Below are 19,217 nucleotides of genomic sequence, written 5' to 3' on the forward strand. Positions count from 1 at the left end.
TATGGCAACCCTAGGAAATGAATATACCAGTAAAATAAAGCACCTAGAGCAGTGGCTCAGAGATTTTGCCCAGTGGGAGAGGCAGTCCATGAGAACAGGGAGCTCTGAAGTTCTCCCCAAAGGAACTGGTTTTATCTGAAACAGAGTATGGGAAAGTTCAAACCTAAGGGAACTCAAACAGTGGAGATTTTGCTAATAAGCAACTAAGAGGAGGCTGGTAGTTGTATGAAAGCAACAAACTATACCTTTGACCAGCTAGTTTACCAGAGAACTAGGGAAAAAGACAGCTAAGGAGACTCTTTCTGATTCAGAAAAAGCCTCAGATTGTTCTCAAAAACTACATTCTTAAATGTAATTGGATCTGACTGTGAAGCAACGTATGCCCTAGGGCATAGCTGAAAAAAATACAGCAATCTGCCTGAAATTTTCTAGCGTAATAGCTGGGTGTGATATCACATGAAGCAGACAGCTTAAAAATAGAGATCAGGTAAAGAGATAGTCAAAGAGGGCCCTCTAAAGCCACTATCATCCTAGGGTGACTGTGCATATGCCCATGGCATTGCCCTCTGAGGAATGTCATCAGAAGTTTCACACTGCAAGGTAAATAGACATCATTAAAATAGTCTTTCCAAGTCCCTAAGCAAGTAGACAAAAAAGTAAAAATTAAAAATAAAGAAGCCCTGTAGAGAATGGAAGAGAATCATATCTTGAGTTGCTACAATATATTACTTACTATGTTCACCTTAAACAAAAAGTTGAGACATTCAAAGAAATGGGAAAATGTAATCCATACACAAGAAAAAAAGCAGGCGAGAGAAATACCCTGAGAGGCCCCAGATGTTAGTCTTAACAAAGACATCAAGGCAACCATTATAAATATTTCCAAGAACTAAAGGAAACCACCCTTAGAGAAGTAAAGGAAGCTGTGATGACAATGTCTTATTAAACAGAGAATATTGCTAAAGAGATATAACTTTTACAAAAGAACCAAATAGGAATACTGGAGTCAAAAGTTCAATAGCCCTTATGAGAAGTTCCGAAAAGAGGCTCAACAGTAGATTTGAACTGGCAGATTAAAGAACTGGTGAACTTGAAGACAGATCAATAGATATTCAGTCTGAAGAACAGAAAGGAAAGAAAAATAAAGAAACATGAACAGAGCTTCTGATAAATATGTGACACCATTCAGCACACCAACATATGCATAAGGAAGGTACCAATCAATGTAATATTGGGTTGGCCAACAATTTCATTCAAGTTTTTCTATAAGATGCTACTGAAAAACCCGAATGAACTTTTTGGCCAATCCAATACCTTATATTAACAAAATGAAGGATAAAAATCACCTGATCATCTCAATAGATGAAGAAAAAGCATTTGACAAAATTCAACATCAATTCAGGATAAAAACTCTCAACAAAGTTGGTACAGTGGGAACATATTGCAACACAATACAGGCCATTTATGACAAACCCACAGCTAACGTCATACTCAATGGTGAAAAGTTGAAAGCTTTTCCTCTAAGATCAAGAACAAGGCAAGGATGCCCACTCTCACCACTTTTATTCAACATAGAATTGGAAGTTCTAGCCACAGAAAACAGACAAAAAAATAAATAAATAAATGAAAGGCATCCAAATCGGAAGGGAAGAATTGTCACTATTTGCAGGTGACATGACACTTTATATAGAAAACTCTAATGTCTCCACCAAAAAAACCCCCAAAAACCTATTAGAACTAATAAATGAATTCAGTAAAATTGCAGGATATAAGAATAATATACAGAATACACCTGCCAATGCAGGGGACACGGGTTTGATCCCTGGTCCGGGAAGATCCCACATGCTATGGAGCAACTAGGCCTGTGCACCACAACTACTAAGCCTGCTCTCTAGAGGCCATGAGCCACAACTACTGAAGCCCATGCACCTAGAGCCTGTGCTCCACAACAAGAGAAGCCACCACAATAAGAAGCCCATGCACTGCAATGAAGAGTAGCCTCCACTCGCCACAACTAGAGAAAGCCTGCATGCAGCAACAAAGATCCAACACAGCCAAAAATAAATTAATTAATTAAAAAAGAATAACATACAGAAATCTGTTGCTTTTCTATACACTAATAATGAACTATCAGAAAGAGAAAGCAAGAGAACAATCCCATTTACAACTGCATCAAAAAGAATAAAATACCTAGGAATAAACTTAACCAAGGAGGTGAAAGACCTATACTCTAAAAACTATAAGACATTGTTAAAGGAAACTGAAGATAATACAAATAAATGGAAAGACACCCCATCTTCATGAAATGATATTGTTAAAATGCCCATACTACCCAAAGCAATCTACAGATTCAATGCAATCTTTATCAAAATATCAATGGCATTTTTCACAGAACTAGAACAAATAATCCTAAAATTTATATGGAGCCACAAGGGACCCCCAATAGCCAATGCAATCTTGAATAAAGAGAACAAAGCTACAGGTATCACGCTCCTTGACTTCAGACAATACTACAAAGTGTTAGTAATCAGAACAGCACAAAACAGACACATAGACCATTAAACCAGGATAGAGAGCCCAGAAATAAACCCACACACTTACGGTCAATTGATCTACCACAAAGGAGGCAAAAATATACAATAATGGGGTAAAGTCAATCTCTTCAATAAGTGGTGCTTGGAAAACTGGACAGCTACATGTAAAATAAAGAAATTAGAACATTTTCTCACACCATATACACAAATAAACTTAAGATGGATTAAGACCTAGATGTAAGACCAGAAACCATAAAACTCCTAGAAGAAAACACAGGCAGTACACCCTCTGACATATGTTTTAGCAATATTTATTTGGATCTGTCTCCTCAAGCAAGGGAAAACAAAAGCAAAAACAAACAAATGGGACCTAATTAAACTTAAAAAGCTTTTGCACAGCAAAGGACACCCATCAACAAAATGAAAAGACGACCTACTAAATGGGAGAAAATATTTGCAAATAATATGTCTGATAAGGCATTAACATCCAAAATATATAAACAGTTCATACAACTCAATATCATAAAAACAAACAACCAAATTAAAAAATGGGCAGAGGACCTGAATAGACATTTTTCCACAGAAGACATACAAATGGCTAAAAGGCAGATGAAAAGATGCTCAACATCACTAATCATCAGTGAGCTGCAAATTAAAAGCACAATGAGATATTACTCCATACCTGTCAAAACGGCTATCATCAAAAAGACCACAAATAATAAATGTTGGGGAGGACATGGAGAATAGTGAACCCTCATGCACTGTTGGTGGGAATGTAAATTGGTAGAACCTCTGTGGAAAATGGTATGAAGGTTCCCCAAAAAACTAAAAATAGAACTATCATAGGATCCAGCAATTCCACTCCTGGCTATATATCCGAAGAAAAGAAAAGCACTACTACAAGAAGATACATGCCCCCCAATGTTCATAGCAGCATTATTTACAATAGCCAAGTTATGGAATCAGCCGAAGTGTCAATCAACAGATGAATGGATAAAGAAGATGTGGTATATATATATATATATATATATATATATACCCCCATATATATATGTATATGTACACAATGGAATATTACTCTTCCATAAAAAAGAACAAAATGGTGCCATTCCCAACAACATGGATGGACCCGGAGGGTATTGTGCTTAGTGAAGTAAGCCAGACAGAGAAAGACAAAACTGTATACTTTCACTTACATGTGGAATCTAAAAAATAAAGCAAATGAATGAATATAACAAAACAGAAACAGACTCACAGATACAGAGAACAAACTAGTGGTTACCAGTGGGGAGAGGGGAGGGGAGAGGGGCCAGATAGGGGAAGGGGATTAAGTGGTACAAATTACTAGCTATAAAATAAATAAGATACAAGGAAGTAATGTACAGCACATGGAATATAACCAATATTTTATAATAACTTTAAATGGAGTATAATCTATAAAAATATCAAATCACTGTTCTACAGAAACTAATATAACACTGTAAATCAACTATACTTTAATAAAAAAAAGTAAACAAAATTTAAAAATCTTTAGCTAAACTGAACAAAAAGAATAAAAGAGAAAAGTCTTAAATTATAAAATGAGTTATGAAAGAGGGGACATTACCATTGACCCTACAGAAATAAAAAAAGACTATCAGGAAATACTATGAACAGTTATATGCCAACAAATTAGATGACTTAGGTTAAATGGAAAAATTCTTAGAAAGGCATAAACTACTGAACCTGACTCCAGAATAAAAAGAAAATTCTCAATAGGTCTAGAACAAGTTAAGAGGTTGAATTTGTATTGTAAAAAACTACCATAAAGAAATGCCCAGGCCGGGATAACTTCACCGGTAAATACTACCAAACATTTAAAGAAGAATTAGTAACAATTTTCCACAAATTCTTCCAAGACTTAAAAAGAAGAACATTTCCCAATTTATTCTATGAGGCTATTATTACCTTGATACCAAATCTAATAAAAGACATCAGAAGATAAGAAAACTACTGATCTTTATATTGTTATAAATATTGTACTTTCATAAACTGCTGACCTTAACCAATGTAGGTGCAAAAAAATCCTAAACAAAATACTACCAAACCGAATGCAGTAACATATGAAAAGGATTATACACCATAACTAAGCAGGATTTATCTCAGGAGTGAAAAGTTGGTTAAACATTCAAAAATCAATTAACATAATACACCATTATCCATAGAATAAAGGGCTACAACTGCATGATCATCTCAATAGATGCAGAAAAAGCATTTAACAAAATTCAATATGCCCTTAAGATAAAACACTCAATAAACTAGGAATATAAAAGAATTTCTTTATCATGATAAAGGATACCTATGAAAAACCCATAACAAACATCACACTAAATGGTGAAAAACTGAATACTTCCCTCTAAGGTTAGAAACAAGACAAGGATATCTTCTCCTTCCACTTCTATTCAACACTGTATTGGAGTTCAAAGGACAAATTCAAAACCCTGGATACGATATGTAAAGCCTTTTAATGTGTGTCTCAACCTAATGTTCATTTCATTTCTTCCCACCTTTTTAGTGGAAAGAAGCCTTCAGCCACATAGAAGTGCTCATCGACCATGGCATGTTCTATTACTACTCTGTGTCTTTGCACATCCTGTTCTCTCTGGAAAGCTCTTCATTCCTTTCTAGGCTTGGTGAACTCCTATCCACTCTTTAAAACTCAGTTTAACACCTTACTTTTACCTCTTTATGAGTTGGTTGCTTCCTCCTCTGGGGGTACAATGAAGCTCTTTTTTTTTTTTTGGCGGTACGCAGGCCTCTCACTGTTGTGGCCTCTCCCGTTGCGGAGCACAGGCTCCAGACGCGCAGGCTCAGCGGCCATGGCTCACGGGCCCAGCCGCTCCACGGCATGTGGGATCTTCCCGGACCAGGGCACGAACCCGTGTCCCCTGCATCGGCAGGCGGACTCTCAACCACTGCGCCACCAGGGAAGCCCCAGTGAAGCTCTTTTAACTGATCTTCACTTAGTAGACTTATTAACCCTGGCTCTTCATTTGCTCCATGTTATATGCCGATGTACATGGCCTTCCGCATGTTCTCTGGTATCCCATATTCTTCTGCTCCCACAAATGGGGACTGACTTGTGAACTTACTAAGAGTAGGTTTCTTCCCAAACTAGTTGATAGTTGCACTTATAAATATACTCTTTTTGAGGGGGAGGGGTCTGTCTTTTCCCATTGAATATAAGTTCCATGTGGGCATGAATTTATCTGTTTCGTTCACTGTGATTTGTCTCGTTCACAAGTATTTGTTGAACTGATTAAATATTATGCGAATAAGTAGCAATACTTTTGGCTGTAAAGCACTTGTGTAAGTGAGAAAACATGTAATTGACAACAGTTTAAAAAACAGGGATTTATTTTCTGCACAACAAGAAGTCTGGAGGTACAGCGTTGCTGTCACTGATTTAGCAGCTTAATTATGGTAACATTTGGGAAGTTCTCTTGGCCTTTACCTCATGGTTGCAAGATGGCTGGAGCACCTCAAAGTATCACATCTTCATACCATATGGGAGGCAGGAAAAAATGGGAAGCAGGGCAAGACAGAGCCCTTGTATTTTACCAGCTAGAACTGTGTGTTAAGTGAAACCCATCCTGAGTGCTGGGCTAACATTACCCGAAATCAAGTTACTCTCCCTGATGTCTGAACACAATCAGAGTTTTGTTAGTGTACCTCAGGGGGAAGTAGGGAATGCCTTTTGGGATAGGCATCAGGCAGTGGCTGACACAATATACAAACCAAAAAAATGTAAGTGGGAAAGAAAGTTATAATTACACATACACACACATAGCTTATTATTGTTATTTATGGTATTTATGTTCTATAAAGTCATAATAAACACTGAATTAGTGAATACTGAGCCATTGCTCCTAGGGGAAATATAGGGTTAGGTTCTTGTGAGCCTCTGATCATGTTTACATCAACCAACCAAAACACAACTCTGTTTTATGTGAGTTTCTGTTTAACGATAGCTTATTTAATATACATTGTTGATTCAGTAACATCAAACTCACAGGCAACAGCACTGTAACTTGTGCCTAAACGAAACTTAACTGCAACATGTATTTTTTCCGTAAGGCACATCACAGCCTTCTTGTGCTTAAGAACACTATATAGCACTTCAGAATTATGCTCTGTGGCCATTTTAACCATCACAAAAAGCACAAAAATGCAAAAAATATGGTATTAAACAGACTGAAAAGTACACTTGTTTTCAGGATGAGAGCTGAAACAAGAAGGCAGAGCATTTTTGCCTTTTTCAGTGTCCACTGGGAACATGCACAGTTGGGTAACTCAAATTTTTTTGCTGCTCTGTGTCCACAATGACTGTGGACATGTCCACAAATGACTTTGAAAGGACTGGGAATTTTGATTTTGGGGTTACAAATACATTTTAGAAAGTAGGTGAATTCTTAAATATGGAATCCACAAAAAATGAGGATTTTGTTATAAACTTTTCATATTCTCTTTTTTTAACCATGTTTATTTTATCAGTGGATTATAGCATTGTCTACCACACATCTTTCCTTCTCCTTACAGTAGCTTGACTACATTTTCTAGCTTTCCTTGGAGTTAGGCATGGTCTTGTGGTAGCCTTGCTGCCAGAGGAATGGACACAGAAGCAATATGTAGTATCTCCAGACTTGGCCCACAACATCTCCAAACAAGATTCCCTGTGCTCTTTTCCTTTTCTCACTGTCTGGGATGGAGAAAACCCCCAGGGCAGTCTTGGGAGTCCTGTGTTGAATTTTGTAGAGTCACAGGATGGCAGAGACCATTGAAAGGAGACCAGGAAACCATTATCCCTCAATCATTCTGAGGTAAACCGCCCAACATGAGGGAAAAATATGCTTTTGTGTTAAACCACTGAGATTTGGAGATTTATTTGTATACAGCAGCTAGTGCTACCTTAAGTAATACTGATCTACTACTATTCCAGTTAGAACACCTTGTCTATGTCTCTACTGCCTAATTCTCTGGAGGATGTACCTTAATTGCTCTGTAGGGTCTGATGAGGATATTATTTTACTCAACTATCTCTGGTCAGCTTCAGTATCAAGGCCAAAATGATAAGAAAGAAAGCTGAGTTACTGGCTACTCATTCAAAGTAGTCTTCCATGCATAGATTAATGGTGTTGTTTGTTACTATCTATTGCATTAGAAAACTTAGATCCTGGATTATTTTGTTAATTCACAAACATTCACTGAACTGGTAGAGATATATGATTATTTATCTGCTACATTAGACAGATAATTTGGCCTAAAAGAGACAGCCTTCATAGGGAAACCCAAGATGAGTTCAATAGTTCAAGCAATATTAAATGCATGAAACCCAGGATGTGAGGGGAAAAGTTATACATTTTAACTCTCATAATATTTCTGGAATGTCTTTAACTTCTGGCTAGTATTCTCCTTTCACTCAATCTCCTTGATTTCTCTTCACAAAAAGTGTGATTTAAGAACGTGTTGGAAAGTAGCATATTAAAATAGCTCCAGAAATGTTTACTTCCCTTCAATGATAGCACTTTGGGGGAAAGAATTAAAGTGGTCCTGGAGACTTCCCTCATGGGCATGCTCTCTGTCCCAGACTAGTTACTAAACCTTTGATCATGAACTGAAAGGCTCTGCATCTCTTGGACAGATTTTCATCTCCCTGGGAAGTTTTCCTTGCATCAATAAACATTTACCAAGAAACTGTGTTTCAAGCTTCATGTTAGGTACTACACTAAGGGTTCAAAGATGACAAAGTCTCTGTTCTGAGGAACTAGATACCTGAATAACATATTTAACAACGTAATAAGTACTATAATAGAGATATGTACAAGAAGAACAATGAATTCTGGGAAGATGGGGCAGTGAAATAAGGGTAGATAAGACTCCACAGTGAAGGAGATATTGGAGCTAGCCCTTAAAGGCTTTATGGGATCTTCCTGACATGCAGAGGCAGGAGAAGAAGGATTCTGGACAGAGGGTGTAGTCATTACAATGGCTCCAGAGACAGGAAAAAACAAAATGTGTTCAAGCCATGGTGAGGAGTTCAGTACGACTGGAGGGTAGTAGGATGAATGAAGGGGAAAAGTAGAAATAAAAATTTAAAAAGTAGAAATGAGCCAGCCACAAAGGTCTTGTATGCAACTTGTATCAGGGGGAGAATGCAATGCATGATTCCTCACTGCTTCCTGAGGAGGGAGGAACCAGCAATCAAAGGGTCTTTATTATTTTCCTGAATGAGGTAATGAGTGTGCCTATGCATGTTTGGTATATCTGGTTCATTACAAGATATATAAGAACAAAAATGGGTAGAGAGATTTATAGGTTCAAAAGAAAGGAATTGGAAGATTTAGGGCCTTCATGCTGGAGGAACAACAACAAAAAAGCCCATAAGTGGTCACACAGCTGAAAAAAGACTGGAAGAGAATGAAAACTGTGACGAGGATAGGATTTATTGAGCTATTTGCCATGTGATGAATGACCTCTGCCTCTCCTATAAAATTGTAGGTAACTTCTACATTGTTTGTTAATGTTTTGGTATGACAGTATTATTTACTGAAGAAAGCAAAGAAGTTCTGGGTTCACCTATTCTGCGGGGTTGGCCCTGGATGAAAATAGAAGCTGTCTACATGGAAATCACTTATTTATGCTAAATTTGATGTTGAATCTGTAGGCAACCAGGACCATAGATTTTAAACAGATAGGCAGTATCACATTGGATTTTTAGGACTAAAACTCTAGATTAAAGCATGTTAAACAAATGATGGTGTAGCAGAGACTGTAAGCTTTCCCTCATAATCAATGTTCTCACTTTTTTCCTGCCCCCACAGCTAGAGCTACATTTTCTAGGCTTTCTTGCATCTAGATGTCATGATGTGATCGAGTTCAAACAAACAGAATGTTGAGCAGAAATGATGGACACCACCACTAGGTTGAGTCTATTAAAAAACATATTTCATTTTCTTTCATACTCTTTTTTTTTCTAGGTTGGCTGGAATGGGGATGGCCCACAGGACCATGCTGAAACATACATTTAAAAAAACCGAAAAGCCTCCATTAGTCTGGGCCCCTGAATGACTCTGTGGAAGGGGATCCCCCATCCAACTATTTATAATAGTGTAGTAATGTGAGCAATAAGTAAACTTGTTTTGTGTTTGAAACACTATAAATTTTGGATCAATTTCTAATAGCTATTGGGTGACCCTAACTAACACAGATGGGAAAAAATGAGATGCTTTAAAAACAATCCAGGGAGGTGGGATGAAAACCTGAACTGAGGTAGCGACAATGGAAACAGAAAGATGCTACCAGTTCATGACCTAATTATTTCTCACCAATATACATTAGTCAGGTATTGCTGTAATATCAAGTAACAACACCCCACTTTGGTGGTTTATAACAACAATCATACGATTTTCTTACTCACAAGTCAAGTCTGTAGATCAGTTGTGGTTTAGCTGATCTCTGCTGGGCTCAGGTGGGTTTGGCTTCAAGTTGTGAGGTGGTTCAGGTCTATCCTAGATGTCTCATTCCGGGGCCTTCAGTGAACTGGGGAATGCTCTTCTCATGGCAATGGCAAAAGCACGAGAGAGTAAAAAGAAACACATGATTTTTCTTAAGGCCTAGCTCAGAGCTAGCACTCAATCACTTCTGTCCACATTTCATAGTGAAAGCAAGTCACATGACCAAGCCCAACATCAATGGGACATGTAAGTGTAATCCTGTCATGAAGGAGGGCAGGATTCATGGCAAAGGGAAAGAAGGGAGGAAAAATTGTGAACAAAGAATACAAGGTACTTCAAAGTGTATCTCAAAATTGTTCTCTTTTGTGAAGTTTTCCACAATTATTCCAACCTACTTTATTCCTTTTATATCTATTTTCAGTTATCACATTGCTCTGCTCATTTTACAGAGGGAGTTTGATTTATTCTATATTCTTCACTGGTTAAGAAGCCTGCCATATACCTAGATATATTGATAGAAGTGACTAGCTAATGGTCTTAAGGCAAACACTTTTCTAACATATTCTCAAAGCAAAAATACTGCTCCTTGTTTTGTGTGGCTATGTTTAGACAAGGGAGAAATAGGGCAGCCAAGCTCAACAAGAAGCAAGTGATTAAGTTTAAAGTACATGAATAATAATGTCAGGAGGCATTAAGTTGGTGCTACTCTTGGGAAAGGGAGGTTAATACTAGATTAGGTCCACAAAGAAAGTTATCAACAGGGTGTTCTGTAACTACAAAGAAAATGTATATCTTAACAGTGAATATATAACTATGAATTTTGTGATTTAAAGGCAATAAATTTAGAGTACATATGTGTCAAGGTAGAAGGACAGTGGGGCTCTTTTCAGGGAGCATGAAGGGGGAAAAGCTTGATGCTATTTAATAAATTGGGCCATAATAGAGAAGGAATAAGGAAGCCTCACTACCTATATCCAGCCCCAAATAACTATAAATGGGATTGTTTGAGAAAGAAGGGCAAGTTCAATGAGACTTAGTAATGAGCAGCCTAGATCCAACAGTGCCAGTAATAACAGAACCCAAGAGAGGCCCCAATCTGGAACCCACACAGCAAGATCACAGGATCAAGATCCCAGATGAATATAAAACAGAAGCATATGTCAAGGATTCTTAACAAAAATAACCATAATAGTTTCTTTCAAATACTACATAGGGCTTATGTGAGTCTTAATCATATAGGATAGGTTTAATACATGTTGTAACATATCAATAAAATTAATTAATTAAAAAATCACTTGATTAGCCCTACAAGTTGCTATCTCAATGATTCATTATGACTTAATTTAAAAAATTCCAAATGGCATTGCTCAACTACCTTATTGATGTAACTCTGAATATTAGGGTCAAATACTGTTTGCTATTTCCCTCAACATGAAATCTACCTGTCTAAATGATCCAAAGAAGTATTTGAGAATAATTAAAATAACAAGATTAAAATAATTATTTAAAAATTAAATTTTGTGTTAAAATATGGCACAAATATTATAAAAAGGCAAATAAAGATTACATAGGTAATTGTAACACATGTATGCTTTGTATACTATGGATTCTTTGTATATTATGTATACTTTGTATTCTTTGTATACTAGCCTTAACATATAAAGTCTTCCTATAAACAAAGAAAAAAGATGACATCAACAACAGAAACATGGGTAAAGAAGCTAATAGGCAACTGATGAAAGTAATAAAATGAGCAGGATACATAAGTTTAACCCATTAGTAATAAAAATAAAATGCTCCTGAAAATGAAATAGCATTTTTAACTTCCTAAATTAATAAACACTTTTAAAATAATATTTAAATTTAGCAAGGGTTTAGGGAATTGGGCATACACTGCTGGGGGATAGTTTATATGCATCCTTTTTGTTTATTTGATTTTACTTTAAGTAAGTTAGTTTAAGGAAATAATCCTGAATGGGAACAAAAATTTAGTTATAAGCATGTTTACCATAGTGCTCTTTTTTAATAGAAAAAAAAAAAAAAGAGAAACAACATGTGTCCAACAGTGGAGAATTGATTAGATAAGGTACATTATATCTATATAATGAATTTCAGATGGAAAGATATTCACATCACATTTTTGAAGGGGGTAAATAATTTCAAAAAAATATTATAGTATGATCCCATTTTTTAAAAAGAATTATCTTTCTCTTAAAAAGTAGAGGAATACAAACTAAACAGTTAAAAATTATAATTTCTAGGAGATTAAAATATAGATGGCTCAAATTTTCTTATTTTGTTTATCAAAGTTTCAAATATCTTATGATGGATTTATATCTTTGTGCCACTAGAAACATACTAAATGCCATTTAAAAAATTTTTTTTCAAAAAAATGTCTAAAAGACAGTCTAAAAGATGACTTTGCAAGTCACTTTTAGCAGTGGAATAAGGGTATAATCTCTAAAAATTACTATCTCAAAAGAACAACACTCATTCAAAAACACAAATTCTGAGATGATAAATAAAATTATACTACTTGAGAACCAAAATTTCTACTTAATTAACTAGCTTATTAAAAGCTGGGTATTGATGAGATGAAGTAGTCTTCTTGCTGAGGAAAAACAAGCACACTGGCCATGATGTCAGAAAAAATAATTCAGAAAGCAGAGGATTCCTAGAAATAGTTAAAATTACATAAATGTATTCTCTTGCCTAATTGTGTCTATTAATTTTGGCCTCTGTTGTTCATCTCCAGAAAAAATGGTCAAAGTCTGCCAAAATCAGTCTAACACTGCTGCATTCAAAGTTGTAACAAAGAATGTTTGCTAATACTGATTATGCCATATATCTGCATCATGCTTTATAAATTATAAAGCACTTTTATATACATTTCATATCCCCAAAGCAATTTTTATTTTAAGCCTGGAAGTATAAGAATAAAAAAGAAAGAACAACAATTTTAACCAGTGCTTAGTTCCAATATCACAAGCATCTACAGATATTTATTGACTATTTTCTGTAGATATCTTACAAAGAAATACCTCCTCCTAGACTGATTCTTCCGTGTGAAATTAAACCTGGCCTTTAGTATCATTGCATCTTATTGCAATTACTTTGTTTTCTGTTTCCTCTCCCACACTATTGAGCACTGTAAGTCTTATTCATGTTTGCTTTCTAACATTTAGTAGAGTGCCTAGCCTATAGTAAGTAGAAAAATCAATGTTTTTTGAATGCTGAATGACACTTGTTTTAAGCAATTAAATCAATGTTTTCTATGTAATATGTCAACTATATCTCAATAAAGCTGGAAAAAATCAATGTTTTAGTAATTGTAATTAAATAGATTTAGTAATTGATTGGTATTTCTTTTCTAATGATTTGAGCATGTTCCAAATACTAGCTGAGATATGTCAATAAAGCTCAGCATAAAAGCTGCTAACAACATAAGACACGGTAACATTAATAGAATCTCTCTGTTGTTTCACAAGATTTGTTTTTTCCAAGTCTAAGTGTATAGAAAGTGTTTCAACTCTACAACCTCTGGTCTTGATTAGATGGACTGTGTTTTCTCCTCTGGTGTTGAATTTCAGCTCTGAACATTGTAAGATGTCTCCACAGTTTCATTTGCCAAAATAGGCAGTTAATGTTGTTCTCATCAGCCTTACAAGAATCTTTTTCTTAATAATATATCTCTTATTTAGAGAAGGCTTACTGAGCAGACAGGCTGCCACATTTCTATAAGAATTCAAACTTCTTTAGGAATGATGTGAATTTAGAATGATAAGTAATTTCTAATGTATCACAAATGTAGAGGTATGGTTATCAACTATAGCTATGGGAGATAGCTTCTCTCCTGCCCAAATTTTACTTCAGTTTAAATTAAAGATGTTGATTCTTTTCCAAGTGAAAATTCTCTAGCTATTGGCAATCATCTGGGCTTCAGTTTGTTAAATGAGTCTCAGATCCTTTCCTAAAATCAATTTTTAATAAATTACCAGACTCTTAATTATTCAATCTATGGAAAATATGAAAGGGGAGACCCACTTTACAAAATTTGCAGATTCGTCCATGGCAGGCTGAACTTCTCCAAAGTCAAATAGTAACATTTTAAATCAATCGTAACCAATTGTCACTGATCTCTGTCTTAAAAATGAGAGGGATAAAATTTTCTAATTCCTTTGGTAGAAAACAGGCATATACCACAATATTCAAGAGCCTTGTCTAGGAATAAAGTTTGCAATTTGAATGAATCCACTGTGACCAGTCTGCTTTGATCAAAACCAAGTGAGAACTTTTAAAACGCTCTTGTGACCCTTCCTATTTCAGGGGTAAAATTCCTCCCAAACTAGCTGAAAACATAACTTCATTCATCTATGAAAAGAATTATCTTATTTGTATTTTATCTCATACATTCCCAGGGGACAGAGAATTCACTTCTGTAGACAATACAGTGGAAAGTTGATATTTTTCCTTTAAGAAGATGTGGTACTTATATCTGATATAAATATGAATTAAGATTGTAACCCAACGGTGTAGATTAAATAAAATCTATTAGAATGGTTTTGATTTGGAAAATTTACTCCTGTTCTTACTTCACATTCATACTCCAGCAAGAAGTCTTTTTTTTTTAATCAAATGAATTACTTGCTATAATAATTCAGTCTTAAAAGTAGATGATGAAGGACTGCTGTTTTTCTGTTTGGTGCAGATTTTAGCATAAGGAAGGGGATATCATATATGATCTTTCCCATGAAGTAGTCTACTGTGGAACATGACTGTTCTCCAAATCATTTAAGGAAAAAAAAAAAAAAACTTAATGAACTAACATAGAGGGAAGGCTATTTCCATGGCAATTGAACTATCAAAAAACCCAAAGAACAGAGACTCTTTCTCTAGCTAGTTTACGTAGTACCATTTTTAACTCCTTGCTACTGGCAGTCAGAATCAACAGGAGCTAAAGCTATCCAAATGTTTCCATTCCAAAACAACAAGAAATATCATGATCCAGTTATTATGTCTTGAAAATATGATCAATATTTCCTGAGAGAGGAGAAGAAAAAAGGAGAAATGAGAAAGATGCTTATGAAGTACTTTGGGTGGAGGGCAGTGAATGTTAAAGAAGATACAACATGACTCCTCAGTTGTGTTTAACAAACATGTACTGATTGCCAACTATTTAGGGAACACCAAGATGAGAAGGAAAGCTTGTCTAGACCTCAAGAAACTCACAGCCTACCACAGGAAGTCATTAAGTAAAGAGAAAACTCCTAAGCACTCTTGTAAAATCTATGGTAGTGATGCAAGCAGGGTACTGGAGAGCATTGATGAAGGGCACTAATTTCATCTGGGGTGGGGTTGGGAGTTTCCAGAGAGGTGAAGCCTCTCAGGTTTTAAAGGATGAGTCAGAGCTGGATAAGTCAGTAAGAATGGAAAGGGCACCATAGGGATCAGGATAGGTATGAGCAAAGGAAAAGCAGAATGGTTTGTACAGGAAAGAACTCTAAGCAGTTAGTTTTTTCTAAAGCAGTTAGTTACTACAGTATCAAGCGTGAGAAAATGGCCAGAGTTTTGACATAAAATGAAAGAGTCTGTGACAGAGGAGGATCTGTGATTTTGGATTTTTTCTAGATGAGACACTATGGAGGGTTCATATTACTTTCTTGTAATGGTAATGACAATATAAGAAATGACAATGATAACTATAGCTGCCTTTTATTAAGTACTTCTTATATAATAGGCACAGAATTAGCACTTAATGTAATATTATCGAACCTGTGAGGTAGATTCTATTATTATCCTTTGTAACATAAATGTATGAACAACTCATCAACTTTTGAAATCCCATGGAGAGAGCTAAATATTTGTTTTCACAAACTCCTTAGATAGGGGTGGGACACTCTGTCTAATAAGGCATAAGTAGAAATCTGGGGAGATTGGTGCAAGATGGAGGAGTAGAAGGACGTGTGCTCACTCCCTCTTGTATGAGCACCAAAATCACAAAGAACTGCTGAACAATCACCGACAGGAAGACACTGGAACTCACCAAAAAAGATACCGAACATCCAAAGACTAAGGAGAAGAAGCCACAGTAAGAAAGTAGGAGGGCCACAATCACGATAAAGTCAAATCCCATAACTGCTGGATGGGTGACTCACAAACTGGAGAACAATTATACCACAGAAGTCCACCCACTGGAGTGAAGGTTCTGAGCCCCACGTCAGGATTCCCAACCTGGGAGTCTGGCAACAGGAGGAGGAATCCCCAGAGAATCAGACTCTCAAGGCTAGCGGGATCTGGCTGCAAGACTTTGACAGGACTGGGGGAAACAGAGACTCCACTCTAGGAGGGCACACACAAAGTAGTGTGTGCGCCAGGGCCCAGGGGGAAGGAGCAGTGACCCCATAGAAGATTGAACCAGAGCTACTGGCTAGTGTTGAAGGTCTCCTGCAGAGGCGGGGTGCAGGTGGCGCCTGTGGCTCACCACGAGGACAAGGACACTGGCAGCAGAAGTTCTGGGTAGTACTCATTGGCATGAGCACTCCTGGAGTCCACCATTAGCCCCACCAAAGACCCTGTAGGCTCCAGTGCTCAGTCGCCTCAGTCCAAACAACCAACAGGGAGGGAATTCAGCCCCACACATCAGCAGGCAAGCAGATTAAAGTTTTACTGGGCTCTGCCCACCAGAGGAACACCCAGCCCTACCCACAGCAGTCCCTCCCATCAGGAAGCTTGCACAATCCTCTTAGGTAGCCTCATCCACCAGAGGGCAAACAGCAGAAGCAAGAACTACAATCCTGCAGCCTGTGGAAGGAAAACCACATTCATAGAAAGTCAGACAAAATGAAAAGGCAGAGGGCTATGTCCCAGATGAAGGAACAAGATAAAACCCCAGAAAAACAACTAAATGAAGTGGAGATAGGCAACCTTCCAGAAAAAGAATTCAGAATAATGATAGTGAAGATGATCCAGAACCTAGGAAAAAGAATAGAGGCAAAGATCAAGAAGATGCAAGAAATATTTAACAAAGAACTAGGAGAATTAAAGAACAAACAAACAGTGATGAACAATACAATAACTGAAATGAAAAATACACTAGAAGGAATCAATAGCAGAATAACTGAGGCAGAAGAACAGATAAGTGACCCGGAAGACAAAATGGTGGAAATCACTGCTGTGGAACAGAATAAAGAAAAAAGAATGAAAAGAAATGAAGAGAGCCTAAGAGACCTCTGGGACAACATTAAATGCACCAACATTCACATTATATGGGTCCCAGAAGGAGAAGAGAGAGAGAAAGGACCCAAGAAAATATTTGAAGAGATTATAGTTGAAAACTTCCCTAACATGGGAAAGGAAATAGCCACCCAAGGGACACTGGCTGGGACAAGGGAGAAGAAAGTGCAGAGAGTCCCAGGCAGGATAGACCCAAGGAGAAACATGCTGAGACACATAGTAATCAAACTGACAAAAATTAAAAACAAAGAAAAATTATTAAAAGCAACAAGGGAACAATGACAGACAACATACAAGGGAACTCTCCTAAGGTTAATAGCTGATTTCTCAGCAGAAGCTCTGCAAGCCAGAAAGGAAGGAGTGGCATGATATATTTAAAGTGATGAGAGGGAGGAACCTACAACCAAGAATACTCTACCCAGCAAGGATCTCATTCAGATTCAATGGAGAAATCAAAAGCTTTACAAACAAGCAAAAGCTAAGAGAATTCAGTACCACCAAACCAGCTCTACAACAAATGCTAAAGGAACTTCTCTAAGTGGGAAACACAAGAGAAGAAAAGGACCTGTAAAAACAAACCCAAAACAATTAAGAAAATGGTAATAGGAACAAACATATCTATAGTTACCTTAAATTTGAATGGATTAAATGCTCCAACCAAAAGAAGCAGTTCTTTGATGGATACAAAAACAAGACCTGTATATATGCTGTCTACAAGAGACCCACGTCAGACCTAGGGACACATACAGACTGAAAGTGAGGGGATGGAAAAAAAAGATATTCCATGCAAATGGAAATCAAAAGAAAGCTGGAGTAGCAATACTCATATCAGATAAAATAGATTTTAAAATAAAGAATGTTACAAGAGACAAGGAAGGACACTACATAATGATCAAGGGATCAATCCAAGAAGAAGATACAACAATTATAAATATATATGCATCCAACATAGGAGCACCTCAATATATAAGGCAAATGCTAACAGCTATAAAAGAGGAAATTGACCGTAACAGAATAATAGTGGGGGACTTAAAAACCTCACTTACACTAATGGACAGATAATCCAGACAGAAAATTAATAACGAAACACAAGCTTTAAATGACACAATAGAGCAGGAAGATTTAATTGATATTGATAGGACATTCCATCCGAAAACAGCAGATTACACTTTCTCTTCAAGTGCATACGGAACATTCTCCAGGATAAATCACATCATGGGTCACAAATCAAGCCTCAGTAAATTTAAGAAAATTGAAATTATATCAAGAATCTTTTCCAACCACAACCCTATGAGATTAGAAATCAATTATAGGGAAAAAAACATAAAAACCACAAACACAAGTAGGCTAAACAATACGCTACTAAATAACCAAGAGATCACTGAAGAAATCAAAGAGGAGATTAAAAAATACCTTGAGACAAATGACAACAAAAACACGACAATCCAAAAACTACGGGATGCAGCAAAAGGAGTTCTAAGAAGGAAGTTTATAGTAATACAATCATACCTCAAGAAACAAGAAACATCTCAAATAAACAATCTAAACTTCCACCTAAAGGAACTAGAGAAAGAACAAACAAAACCCAAAATTAGTAGTAGGAAACAAATCATAAAGATCAGAGCAGAAATAAATAAAATAGAAACAAAGAAAGCAATAGCAAAGATCAATAAAACTAAAAGCTGGTTCTTTGAGAAGATAAACAAAATTGATAAATGTTTAGCCAGACTCATGAAGAAAATGAGGGAGAAGACTCAAATCAATAAAATTAGAAATGTAACAGGAGAAGTTACAACGGACTCAGCAGAAATACAAAGCATCCTAAGAGCAACGCTATGCCAATAAAATGGACAACCTGGAAGAAATGGACAAATTCTTAGAAAGGTATAACCTTTCAAGATTAAACCAGGAAGAAATAGAAAATATAAACAGACCAATCACAGGTAATGAAATTGAA

General features: G+C 36.4%; 1 long non-coding RNA gene across 3 annotated transcripts in view; it reads right to left on the bottom strand.

Annotated features, from left to right (window-relative positions):
- The window catches only part of LOC149749523 (uncharacterized), a 414,530-nt gene that overhangs the window by 112,794 nt on the left and 282,519 nt on the right, over positions 1 to 19,217 (bottom strand). For all 3 annotated transcript variants that reach the window (XR_016392620.1, XR_016392617.1, XR_016392619.1), the window contains one exon: positions 9,991 to 10,124. This is a non-coding gene — a long non-coding RNA (uncharacterized LOC149749523). The remainder of the gene's footprint in view (positions 1 to 9,990; positions 10,125 to 19,217) is intronic.

This window comes from Delphinapterus leucas, chromosome 3 (assembly GCF_059928025.1).
Source record: "Delphinapterus leucas isolate spDelLeu-1000000601 "Yukka" chromosome 3, BTC_Dleu_Yukka2, whole genome shotgun sequence".
In the NCBI taxonomy this organism is placed as follows: domain Eukaryota; kingdom Metazoa; phylum Chordata; class Mammalia; order Artiodactyla; family Monodontidae; genus Delphinapterus; species Delphinapterus leucas.